Source organism: Augochlora pura, chromosome 7, assembly GCF_028453695.1.
Source record: "Augochlora pura isolate Apur16 chromosome 7, APUR_v2.2.1, whole genome shotgun sequence".
Taxonomy (NCBI): Eukaryota; Metazoa; Arthropoda; class Insecta; order Hymenoptera; family Halictidae; genus Augochlora; species Augochlora pura.
Window position 1 is genome coordinate 5106859 of NC_135778.1, and position 13918 is coordinate 5120776.

Here is a 13918-nt window from a genome sequence, read left to right on the forward strand (position 1 = left end):
AGTTTCTACAGAACCGTCCGAGATTCATTTCTAGTTGCATTCCCGAAAGAATTCGGATATCTGGAACTTCAACCGCAACTTCACAGTCGCTAATGTCTCCGGTCATTTTGCTTCACATCCAGTATTCAATATCCGAACAATATCTTGTTAGGTCCTCCTAACATCGAGCAAGGAAATTACAAACTAATTTATCCTCCCATCACGCTATCTCCGCGCCGTTGCGTCAATTCAAACGGAACAGATTCGATTGGCCGAACGAGAAACCGTCGCCGCTTAAAACGTACACGTTCCGGCAACAATTTAGCGACGGGTATTTACCAACGATCCGCAGGGGCTCGTCACATTATTCGTCGCGACGTTTATTCGCCGTTGGATGTTGCGTAGCCGAACGGAACGTCCGCGAAGATGATCAGTGGCAAAGAGCACCGCACGGTTTTTGGGACGCTCGGGGTTGGTACCCGCCGTCCCGCAATCGCGAGGATCTCTCTCGCCGCGGACATTTGTTTAACCGGTCGTCAATTAGAGATCCCCGTGGATCGGGACGGTTGTCGGCGGTCAGCCGTAGCCGCGGAACGCACACGATCCTGTAATTGCGGCGTAATTGAATGGTAAATGGCCGCTGCCTGCGCGACGCGCTCGCAGCGTCATCCATTATACCCCGCCGCAAGACGTCCCGGCCGCTTATCCCGCGATCGATCAGCGGAATCAGTGGTAACCCGTGAGCATTCCCTCGGCGTTGTCGATAAGACGCTTATTAACGGCCGGGGAGATCGATAGATCGCCGGGGAACCGCGCGGACTGGCGAACCCTTTGGACATAATGTTGCACGGGAACGTCAAAAAACAGAGATTCCTGTTCCATTCAGAAACCCCCGGTGGTTCGAGGCACCGCCGATCCCCGCGATCAATTGCCGGCGCGAGCGGTCGGGAAGATCGATAGATCGTTAAGCCTCGAATTAGTCACATTAAAACGCATGTTTTTAATAACTCAGATTTTCGCTGGCTTAGAATGTTTATACTCGATCACTGACGGCACGAGATGAAGAGCGCCGTTGACTCCGCTGATCGATCGCGAGATGAACAACCGGGAAGATTAATAGATCGTCGGTGAGATCCTCGTCGTTCTACCTACCTCCACGACTCTTTAAAATATAGAAACTTTGCAAAACGGAGATTTATATTGACTTGTATTGTTCCTACAACGATTTAAGGTGATGAGTAGCGTTTCGACAGAGAATGGCCGGGAAGATCGATAGATCATTGGGAAGGTGGTGAACCTTCCAGCCAGCTACCCTCCAGACGCATTACGTAGTCTTAAAAAAATCCGGGTTCCTGTTTTACTGTTTTCTCGGACAAGGCGAACGGTGTAACAACAGGTCGTACCTTCGAGAATTGTTTACGGCGCTCGACATTGTTTCTCACGGTTCTACCGTAAAAAAATGGCAGCCAGGCGCAGGCGTTTAGGGCCGCTCGTCGAATTCATGATTCGAAAGTCGAAATCCAGTGGTCGGCGAGATCGTTTGGGAAAGAATGGTTGGTCAAGAATTGCCGACAGATTATCGGGCTATGAAACGGAAAGAAGGCTTTCTTTCGGTCGACTCGAGTCCTGCGAGCCTCGTAAATCCCTAGAGATCACGACGATCGACGATCGACGACCGACGACGACGACGACTACGGTGCCGATAGTTCGGCGAACTATCCGCGAGCCCCCGTGGTCGTTAATTATCTTCTCGTTCGTTCGCTCGACCGAATCGCATGCATTACCATCGGATTATCATTGCAAATCTAACGGTGCCCATTACCGTCGCTGATTTACGAGCGTGTGACTTTCCCTGAATCGCGTCCACTACGCGGAGACCCCTGAACGAACCGCCGCGCAACGGCGCACGGGGCCCCGCGGAAACGATTATGATGCGCGCCGTTCTCAATTAAATCGTTGCGCGTCAGTAAATTACGGGCACGGATCGAACAAACCGCCGCAGACCGACACTCGCGATTCGACGTTCCGCGGTACCCCGTTTACTTTATTTCTACGATCGGATCGGGCTTAGGCATGATCTACTTAACGGACCGCGCGTCATAATTCATCGAGCTCGACTCGGCGTACGGCTCGCGTCGCGTTTATCGCCGGACAAGATTTATTCGAAGGAGACCGGCGATCGGTAGTAATTTATACTTTGTTAAAAATGTTGTTATTGAGACGTTCTTACGGATTTCGCGTCGTGGCGGTCGAATTAGCACGATTCGCTAAGCGTTATTTATTGACGCGTTTATGGCACCGGCGTAAAATTGAAAGGGACAAAAACTAGTTGAATTTTTATTTCATTTGTAGCCGGTTACTATTTCTTTTATTCAGAAATAAACCGAATAAAGGAAGAAAAAATTTAATACGTCCTGTACAGCAGAGAAATTGATTAGGGCGCAGCGAGCGGCTTCGTTGCCGTATCATAAACGACCTTTTTACGTAGCGAAACTAATTTCCCCTAAGAATTGAAAAATCGTACGAAAACGTATAATTGCAAAACGTGAACTGACACGTTAATTTCTAACAGCTGTACTTTTCGATCACTTTCACAAAAAGAATATATTTTAATACATCTGCCAAGTATTGCATCCTAAGCAACTAAATCCAAAATCGAACTGCTTCGATTTCCTCGGAGTGATCGTTTCTGTGAAAAATAAAATGCTGAAAAAAATGATAAATGGGAGCGCAATGCGGTCAAGCATTAGCCACGATGCAGTAGCCGGTAATTAGGTTTCCTAAGGGCTCGGAATCGGCCGATTGAGAAACGAGACGGGGTCGGAGCGGTTTCGTGACCCATCCGGCCGCCTCTTTGTCCATCGGTCCGTTTTTGGGTCACGGGACGTTCACCAGGCTGGAGAATTGCGGTTCACCGGCGGAGACTCGGCGAAACCGAATGACGGCGCGCGAGAGGAAATTAACGATGGATTAATAATAATTGCACCGCGATGGCGAGGGCGGGGGGGGGGGGGGGGGGAGGCCACAGGATGTAAGACTCGATCCCACGGGCCGATAAAGCCGTTTCACCTTTTCTTTTGTTTCGTTCTCGCTCTGATTGGGTGCCCAGCTGGCTTCTGTGACGGTCGAGCGGTCGTCGCCGACCTCGGGACACGGTTCGCGGATCAAACGCTTCGACCTTCGACAGGAAGACAAGAGATCCACGGAGAGTAGGCCCGACCAGGCCGTGTGTTCCCCTTCTTCTTCTTCTTCTTCGTCTCCTCCTCCTCTCCCGTCTTTTCTTCGTCGGGGTATTCGAGCCCACGAAGGCTTAACCTTTCGGGCGAACCGAGAGCCACGAGGAGGTAGAAATGTCAGAAAAAAGGTTACCGCGTGGCACCAGGGGCGTGTTGGCCTGTGCGCCTAGGCGCTCGATTATGCTCTGCCAAGTCGCTCGCTCCCCGTTAGAGGAGCCCCGGCGCGTGAGAATTTTCGTCCGATCGAACCGCAAACGATCGATCGCCTTATGGGGATCGTGTCAGGCGATGGAATAACAATGCCGATGGCCGAGTAGCTCGTTACTAGAGCGGAGCTCGGTGCTTCCGAGACGGCTAATGCACAAATAATTACAGCCGTTCGTCTTCTGTGTATTTATATCTGCGTTTCCTGTTTCGGCGTTTGCTATCGTCAGTCCACTATTACTCTGTACAATTTGCATCCAATCTCCTTTATATTGCATCTCTTATCGCGTATCATCTGTGAAATGGTGTGAAACACGAGTATTCGAAAAGAAAAATGACTTTTGAAAAATGACTGAACGTTTTTGCAACAAATATTGTTGGATGTCAGACCATAAGCTCCCGCTGTTTTATTTAAATTTCCCGCATAATAATTATCTAACAGTTATTCCACTAATTTCCTTCTGTTATTCGATAATTTACTTATTCGTTCCTTGTGAATAATATAGCGAGTAATTTTTTTAAATCTGCGGTCTGTTCAGCTAACAAAAATGAACTACACGTTTTGCTGTACGATTAAGTTCGTAATAACATAATTAAAGAATTATAATTTATGGAGTGCCCAGTTAACAAGAACGATCATAAAGGGTCAGAAATTTTAATTCTTGTCAACTCGATACTTCGTAATTTTCAAAAAATCGCTTCAATACTCGCACGGGACGAATTATTATACGATAAAAAATCGCAATTACAACTGCTCGAATTTATACAGAATTTAGATATTGCAGGGTCAAGTTTCCACTCGACTGAAGCTCAAGCCCCGCCAATTATTCCGTCGGTATTCCGTTGAGCACGCGTTACGCATCGTTTTACATCATCGTTTTAAATTTCAGTGAAAAGTTCCATCCTCGAAATCTTCATTTCGGATACGGTACCCTGAATGATAGCAGGTCTCCGTAGTCCCACGATCCCCCGGCGAAAAAAAAAAATAAATAAATAAATCGGATGGTAGTCCGTTTCTATGTTTCGTTCGTGGTCGAATCACTCGATAAGAGCCACGTTAATCGACCGCAACATTGTAGAACATCGAACGCTCACGGAGCGGAATCGGCCGATATACACAACCGGGAATCGCATGATTTACTTTTGTTGCGATAAAATCCGTAGCCTCGCCGCGCGAAAAAATCCGCTGACTCGGCCGTAGATCCTATTCGATCCGGTAATCTAATCGCGATTCCAAAGCGATTACTTCTCAGTCTTCTCTTCCGGTCTCGGCCAGAAACGTTTTCTTTATTTTCGATCTCGGTCCGCTAACTTTCGCCGATTTTTACCAAACGGGCATCGCCGGATCGTAGTTCAGCTATATCCTTCCAGCGAAATAAATTGTTGTTTCTAGCTCGGCTAACATTGAAAGCTCGTTAATGAAACGCTTAAAAAATTTGGACGATGGAATTCGTGGACGATGGCAGCGTTGGTCTACAATTTTATGCAAATGGTAATTGATGATAATGAATAATTTTATATAAACGAACGCTGAAGAATTTCACAGTTAAACGGAGCTGACAGCGTGTTGAATTAAAATTAGCCCCCAGACGCTGTGGTCCGAGGATTGGAAGTTCCATTAGGCTCGAAAAGAAATACAAATCGATGCCAGATAAAATCGTTCCTATCGTCGTTAGACAAACAAAAATGAAGAAGGAAGGTTCCGTTTAGCTATAGTGTCTCCCAACTCTATGCGATGTGTCTGCGTAGTCCAGAGTTCAGCCACCCCCCACCAGACGGTATCATTTTATAAGGTAGGAATAATGGCGGATGATGCGCGCGTTGACCTTCGCCGGCCATTTATCTTCGGCCCAGCTGCAGAAACGGTCTTATTAAAGCGGACCAGATCGGAAACGGGATCAGCCGCGTACGTCAATCATGTGCCAGATCGGGCGACGCGTTCCCAAGGCGACGCCGTCGGAGACGCGGACGGCTCTCTTTTTCCGAGAAACGCGTGCAATTCGGATAATTGAGCGTGGGCGGACGGTAAATTGGCGCGAGCGGACGCGTAAACAGCGGACGGCTGAACGAGCCGTTGTTTACACGATACGTTCTCATCTTCGTTCATTCCCGCCGCAGACGGACGGGGAGGACGGATCGCTTCGGGAATCTTCGACAAAGTAGCCTTGCCAAATGTCGTCGCGAAGACGTTTTAATTCCCGGGTCGATTAATACCCGGCCGTTGAATTCCCGCGACGAAAACCGCGAATACCTGCGCAACGAGGATCGCTGATTACGCGACGGGTGGTCGAGGGAGAGAGATTGCGAATTTGAACTGTCGCTGTTTCCCGCCGCGTTTTACGATTTACGCTCGTTCGGCGTTGCTTCGATCTTCGCTGGTGATTTCGCTTCGAATATTTTGCAAACAGCTCCGAGGAAAGTCGGGATAGCTTTTGTAAAACTCGAATTTGACGAACGCTGGATTTTAAGCCAAAAATCCAGCAGCTGGATTTTTATTTGCATTAAATAGACAAGAATAGAAATTGCTTTTCTTAACTCGTTTTATAATAGTCGTAGTGTTAATTCGTATTTATTTAAATAAATTAGACTATGACTCAAATTACTTGTTATTGGTCGCTTGTGACGAATTTTTAACAAATTCTCTTCTGTCGAACTATTAGAAAACTAATACTAGATAAAGTATTAGCGTAGAATTCGATGGACGAATGAGTGCGTGAATCGAGTGCAAGAAACAAATGAGGCGGGTGATCGCAGCGTGAATGCGTGCGTGACGAGTTCGCAGTCGCATGATGGACGTATAAAAGAACAGAGAAACTTCCTTAACGAATAAACATTTCCTTCTATTTCCCTTTTTATTATATCAAAGATTCCGTTATTTTCGTAAGATTATCATCTTACGATTCGTACTTTATTTTCATGCGAGTAATTTTATAAAACTCGTCATACAGTTAAAGTCGCTCTCTAAGCTGTAGTAAATCATGCCAAGTTCGAGCTAATCGAATACCAGCTCCAATGTAAAAGGATAGCGAAGTTAAATTTTTCACCGACTCGCGCGTTTACCGAAGCCGTGCGAAAGCCGGCAAGATCGATGGAAATTCGTGCTAATTGAGCCGAGGAAAATTGATTCGCGGTAAAAATCGCCGATCGCCGTCCCGAGTCGATCATTACGAGCAAGAATGCGTCCTAAGTAGCCGAGAATGGGTAGCTAATTTCTCAGCCGTTCGCTCAAGCGGGAGAGCGAGTTCGGCGCAGACGGCGGAGCTATTTAGCGTCGCCGTGACAATCGCGCGACCTAGATCAACCTTGTTTCCCCCCCCCCCCATTTTCTGTCATTTCCATCATTCTTGCTCCTCTCCGGGACTCTCGGACAGAACTCGTTCCGTTCTTGAAACACCTGCGGCTGTATAAAGGCAAGACCGCGACCTCAACAGGGTATCCAACGGCTGCGCCTCGGGTATCGCTTAACACCGGTTGCTGTTGCCTCGCCACGACCGTTCCTCTCCTCCTCTGCGGCCCCAAGTCAGGTGACATCGTGTAAGGCTATAGCTGGCGAAGAAAAAGAGGCGCACGGTAGATCGTATTATCATACGACGAGCACAGCGCTCACGGGGCTCGTCCGATTTCGTTACAGCCTCTCGCTGCCGTGGCTCTGGAATGATTATTCTACGTCTTCCACCGGCATTTTTCATTATCGGGCCCGGGATACGCTTAACACGATTTTAGAAACTCCGGTTCCTGGTTCACCGTTACCTGGATGCACGGGCGCGCTTCTTTTTTTTAATCTAAATCGTCGTTTGGGTGATCCGATCGGTGGAAAGCCGAAACTGGACGTTACAGGCGGTGAGACTAACTTTCCTGATGGGTGCTGCCTTCCTTAACTAAATTGTCCTAATTTCCTTAATTAAATTGTCCTAATTTCCTGCTGGGATCATTCTTAAAATGTTTCTTGTCACTGATCATCCGAGATAGAAAACTGAACAAAATTATTTTAAAATAGTATATAGAATAGAAAAAGTATATAGAAAAAATAATATAGAAAAATTAAAGGTAAAATGATAGGTTGCAAATTAGCAACTATTACCTAAGGACACAAATTGAAAATAAAGTATAATTGTATTTTTGAATTTCTTGAGAACACTTGGTAAAAGTCTACAGTCGAAAATGAAAATAATTGTTATTGGCATGAAGTTATCAGTGTAATCTTTATGATCGATCTTGTAAATGGATTAATCGTAGCGTTTCACAAAATTAGCAGAGAAATTATAGCCAGTTCAAAGTCGCGATCAATTATCGGTAGCAGGTTGATTCCGCGAGCCGTTTATTGGCAATAACGCGAATACGCGAAATTACGAAATCGGCTCTGTTTCTCTGAACTGAAAAGGTTTTATCTTTTATCGGCGTCGAGTGCTCTTAAACTTCGGCAACGCTCGCGACCCACATACGGATGACGTTCGAGAGGAATTTTTTCTTTTTTTTTCAGCGGCGGGAAAGATTAGCAAGGATTATTATCGCCGAACCGTTCCAAACCGATCGCGTTTCTATCTGAAGAATTCACTCCTTGTTTAACCTGTCTGTTTGCCTCTCGGTCGATCGCGGGCGCGATTGATAAGCGATATTTCGAGAGAGACCGTGGCAGTCACGTTCGCCGTCGAACCGTCCGTAGCACGGCGCGAAGGAAAAATCGTAGCCCGTCCGCGCTCGATCGCGGGCATGATTGATTATCCAACGAGTTTATCGTTAATTACGCTCTGCCCGATCGGTGTGGTAGCATTAAACCGAACAGTTCCAGTCGAGATTAATAACCGTTGTTTTATTGCATTGTTTGGATCGAGCTGTTTATTCGATCGGTATCTATCGCCGAGCCAGAAGTGCGATATGGTACAGTCTATCGCAAGAATCTACATACGGAAAGCGGGCGCAGAAATTTTGCACGTTGAACGCGGTTCGATCGACCCGCTGATAAAATAATTGGACAACCTTGAGGAAGTGGCAAAATACGTTCGGCCACGCCGTGTGCTCTTAATTCGTCGGTTGGTAGGTAACGAGCATCGACAGGTGCGCGTCCGCTTGGCCGCGCCGGCCGGTTGTCGGGTCACCCGAACCGTTCCTTTTATAATATCCGCTAATTGTTCGCGCGTTTGCACGATTATTCGCGAGGTGGGCGCGGACGCGGCCGGCCGCGTGGCGCAACAGCGTGAGGCAACGGCGACGCATCGCATCTGCTAATTATCAACGGCAATTAAAAGGAGAACGACGCGAGCCGTGCGGCGGCGGCGGGGCGGCGCGAGCCATTCGTCTCGGCAGAAGTAACTTTCGTCGGCCGGGGAACTCGGCGCGCCGCCGCGCCGCCGCGGCGCAGCGCGGCGCACGCACAGTGCACTCCTTTGAGCAGGCGCTCTAGGCCTCTACGCAACCTTCGACAGCGTGTAACGTCCTCCCTTGGTGCGTGGAGAGACTCGTTTGACGACTTGTTAAGGAACGGGGTCAATTGCATGCAATCCCGACTAATTCCGAGCGAGTTTAGGAGCGACGCCGGCGATACTGGTAGCGCGCACGCCTTCATTAACCTGGCTGATTAACGACGAAACGGAAGAAAGAAGAAAAAAAAACGATCCCGAATTTCGTAACCGCGTCTCCTGCGAATAAGAACGAGCCTGGCAGCTCCCGGAGCAATGCCGCGGCGCTTTTGTGAAACATCTGCTCCATTATCAGTTACTAATTAACCGCTGCTTTGCTTGCCGTTGCGAACGGGTTGCCGGGCAATTTATAATAATACGCTGGCATAATTTTACCCGAATTTAGAGTTGTCCGGGATATTCTCTTTGCCTTTAATACCCATAAATTCATTATAATATTTTTAAATTTTTTTTTAAATGTTTTTGAATTTCCTTTTTATTTCTTTTACTGTTTTTATATTAGTCTATCGGCGCTCTTTATATTATTAATGATTTATACTACTCGTTTATAATACTATAGTATAATACCTACTTATAATAGTAGGGATCCAATAATTCGTATTGAGTTTAAAACAGCGCAATTTTATTTTTCACTGTCGCGAATGCACAAAATGAAATTAAATATCGCGTTTTCCGACGAAATTATTAGAATTTTTAAATATTGTTTTATCATGTAATATCTATAATTCAATTGTTGCGAAGCACAGCGACGTCCATACGTTCCATACACAAACGTAAAAGCTAATGAAACGCGAATATAAAGGCATTTCTCGTGAATCGAGTGTCAACTGGCGATCCAATTAATTCATCGAAATGATCGATGCGCTAATCGCTAGAACAGCGCGAGAGGGTTAATATACGAGCCGCGGATAATTTATGAAGTCAGGCAATCGAAGAGAGATAAACTTCTCTATTCGGTGAACCGCTACGCCTACCGGGAGGGTGTTCAATGTAGATAACCAGTTATTGGAGCTGATAGCAGCTTAATTAATCGTTCGTTATAGTATAACGATTATAACTTTCTCTCGTGAACCACATCGCAAATTATGCATACGGACGCTGGACGCGCAATAAATTGCGTAATAAAATGCCTCCTGCCCCGGATAATCTAGGCTGTTCCCTTTTTCACGTTGTTTCGTTTCTTCTCCGCCGTTTCGAGAGCGCGATTCCTCGAACATCGTCGCGTTCCCCCTGGAGATTTTATAATACAGCCGCGCGGCCTGTTTTAATTAGCACCGTACATCACTTCGGGTAGAAAAAAGTGTGCGGCGCGGAATCCTTTCGGCGTGCGGAATACTTTCCACTTCCTTCAACAACGGTAGAAGTAGAACGGCCAATGTTTCTGCACGGGCAGAGAGTCCTCGCAGTTGATCCATCTGCGCGATGTTCGTGGGTGTAGTTGACCGACTTTTTAAAGACGACGATTCAATCGAGGATTATTATTGCATCGGTGCCGCAACGTTGCTGCAAATTAATATCAGTTGTTGAATAAGTTGGTTACGCTAGGCCGGCAAAGCCTTCGAATAAACAATCGCAAATAAAGTTACGTAAGAGTGTATCCTTCGGTATTCCCTTTTTGTAAAGAAATTATGCAACTTCCTGCATCGGCTTTTTTTGTGTATACTTATCTCTTTTTTAACAATATTTGCAAATTTTAGCGAGCAATTTTGTGTCGAAAAGATGCTCGTATGGTTATCATCATTTTAGTCGTTCTATTTGTCTAAAGTTAAAAAATAGAAATAATTCTTAATTACGATGCATTTGGTTATTGCAAAAACTACGTGGCAAACATTTATAATTATGGATATTTACTTTGTCTGCAGTAGATTCAGATACGGTGGAACGTTGTTTTCCAGGTGTCCCTCTATTTGTCGCCATATGTTTGCCAGGTTCCTCACGCAGAAAGATTTTCGGTGTCCGGCACGTAATCTCTCTCTCTCTCTCTCTCTCTTTCTTTCTCTTTCTCTCTGCATAAATTCCACGGCGTTAACGATCCAGATGCGAGCTTGTCGTTGCTGTACAATGCGCAGTAAAATTCAGATGGGGAACAGACGCGATCCAAGGTCCGCGTCGGATAGGGAAGCACTGTGTTCGTAAAGAGAAATCGTTATGTACACCAATAAATCACCCAGCTAGTATGAAATTATCGCAAAAGTTTGCTGACTACAACTCCAGCAGTCAACAGATCCTCAGTTTTCCGTCTTAATCTGTCCCTTGCCTGCGAAAGAGTCACTATCGTGAAAAATCAATGCAATAAGAGACGAACAATTTATTTTACTAAATATAGATTATATGTTTGTTCATTGATAATTATAAATTATGTTAAAATTTTAGAAATATAAAAATCGTGAAAGCTGAGACGAATTTTTCTGGAAATATTAGAGAAATATGCACTGTAATTTGAAAATATAGTCGAATTGAGAAGACGAAAGGAGAAGACGAGGGTTACATATACCGAAGTTAGATAATTTTCTGCGATGAGAAATTCCCGAAATTTGCCCAATTTCCATCGATCTCAGTAGCTCCCATTTTGATTCCACGCGTGGAGCGCGCGAATTGCTACACCATTGCCAGACGCTTCCAAATAGTCAACACCAACCCACACTTCGACTCGCTCTCCGCCGGTTTAGCGAACTTCTGGCCGGCATTCGGCAATTCTAAGCATTCCCCGCCATTCCGTGAGCACCCTAGCTTCCGGGGTCGCGAGTATAAGCAGCCCGCGTAGATCCACGCGTCCTATTAATACCGTGCCGGCGACGACCGCTCCGGTTTCACCTTCGTAGGACGGATCCGCGGCAAATAGGTTAGCTACCTGGCCGTCCGCGGGGTATCTGCGGTTCCAGGCTGGACGCTCCTGCAGGTGCGACTGGTCGCGGTCGCCGCGGCGCAGCGGGTGTCACTGACCTTCGGCAATTTTCCAGCCGGCGAGAGCGGTCAACGATTTCCTCGGCCGGGTCGCGAAAGCTGTCGTTTACGCCGGGTCGTTCGTGCCCGGCTTCGTTCATCGGATATTTTACGACGGCTCGCAGGGGACCCCTTTATTGCACGGCGATTTCGCGCGGTTCCGCACGTGGCCCCTGCTGAACCACGTGCACACGGCTGAATGTGTTTTTCCTTCGGAAAACACGGGGACCACCCATCGCAATAATAAAGCCGTTCCGGCCGGCACACGTGCCGCCTGACGAGAATACACCTCTGGAACGCGTGGCCGGCAGACTTGATCCTCTGCCAGCTCTTTCACAGCCAGCTTACGGCCAAGGTGCTGGCAAACGTTGGAAACGTTGTCGATCGGCGCGCCGTTTCAGGGTACATGCGGTGAAAGGAGCCGAATGCAGATGCTCCGAACGCAACGACTAATTTCATTGTGCGAGGAAAGCTGTGAACTAAACAAAGAATAGCGACCTTCGCTGATCTTGGACAGATTGAAGACATGGGTCAGCGGTTGGTCTTTCAAACGATTATGCCGGACGTTCGAGTAGATTTCTCTGAAAATCTATAGCGTCTTTGTAAGGGACCTAGAAAATTTATTAAATGAAATTTTGACAATGTAATTATTATTGGTTGCTTTTCTGTTAAACATTGCTTAAAATAAATAGAGCAGAAGAGCTATTTCAATTTAATGAACAGTGGCGTGGTTTAATTGCTCTCGATTTTAATCAAGTCTGTTCCGCAGTACACTATACATTTATTTCTACATTAAAGTAACCTAAAAACAGTTGGAATTGTTTCAATTTTGTCTTTATAAAAAACTATCTATCTTTCTCTACGGGTCGCCGTTTTGCATGGGCGTGGTTTAGTTGCTCTTAGTTTTATCCTAACTATAACATTGTCTCATAAAGTATTATGTACCCAACCCCACTCTCAAGTAATCCAGTAGCATGGAACTTCTATTGTGAAAGTCATAGCAAACTATCTCCTCAGTGGGCGTGGTTTAATTGCTCCCAAAGCAAACAGAGCCAAATCAATATCTCCCGGCGATGTCTGCAACAACTTCGGGTCACCTTGTATTCGTTCCCTGCGAATCATCGTTAACAGGAACTAATTAAACCGCGACCGCGGAACGAAACTAGGTTGTGTAGACGGAACCGTCAACGATGAAAGGCGGAGAGCGTCGCCCGTTGCGTGGGCGGAGCGGCGCGTGTTTATCCAGGTGCGAACAACGCCGCGAAGAGCGTAATTCTTTCTGTTTCTCCGAACGGGGGGTGGGGTACGATCGTCGTCGGTGTGCCTCGAAAGTCGAACGTTTCGTCCTCCGGCTAGGCACCACGCCACGCGTTCTAACGGTGCATCGCTTGGTTAATAATGCCGGGCAATTTAACCATTTACTCGTAAGATAGAGTGTCGCCGTGCTCGGGATACCGTTCCTCGAGACGCTCCCGTGAGCCCGTGTCCGGTGTCGGGACCGGTCTCGACTCGCTGCCCATTGTCTTCCTCGTCGTTGTCATTGTTGTCCACCCCGATGCCTTGTTCTTGCCGCTAGAGGCTCTTTCTCCGTGACCGACGATCGCGACACTTCGCTCGGAACGAAGGCGAACTCGAGGCGGAAAGGATCGTCCCGAGAAGTTAGAGAGCGCCAAGGTTCTTGATTTCGCAGTCACGAGATTCCGACTCACCCCTATAACCAACTTTCGTGAGCAAACTATATAGAAGAAATAAATAAAAGGAATAGGAGAAATAATGGTGGAAGCTCTTTTTATGCGCAAAGGAGCCCCTGGTGGGCGTGGCTTCGTTGCTCTCGGTTTCTCCAGAGTGCCTCGGAGAGCAATCAGTATCCAAACCCGATCTAGAGCGATCTCGGAGTTCAAGCTATTTAAATCTTATCAGAGGCGTGGGAGAAGATTTATTTTCTCCTCCCACCGCAAAGTACTTCGAACGGGTGTCTTGGTTTCGTTGCTCTCGACTCGGATGGAGCCAGGAGAGTGATTTATAGGGCAGTTTATACTTATATTCCATTTAGAGCTATGCGAGAGCCGCTGAATTTCTTTCGATCTTATCGAGATCTCGCCCAGAGTGGGCGTGGCTATCCCGCTCTCGGCTTCTAGA

General features: G+C 46.9%; 1 protein-coding gene across 3 annotated transcripts in view; it reads left to right on the plus strand.

Moving 5' to 3' along the window:
- Nucleotides 1–13918, plus strand: part of Shrm (shroom) — a 324250-nt gene that overhangs the window by 227974 nt on the left and 82358 nt on the right. The window lies entirely within an intron of this gene.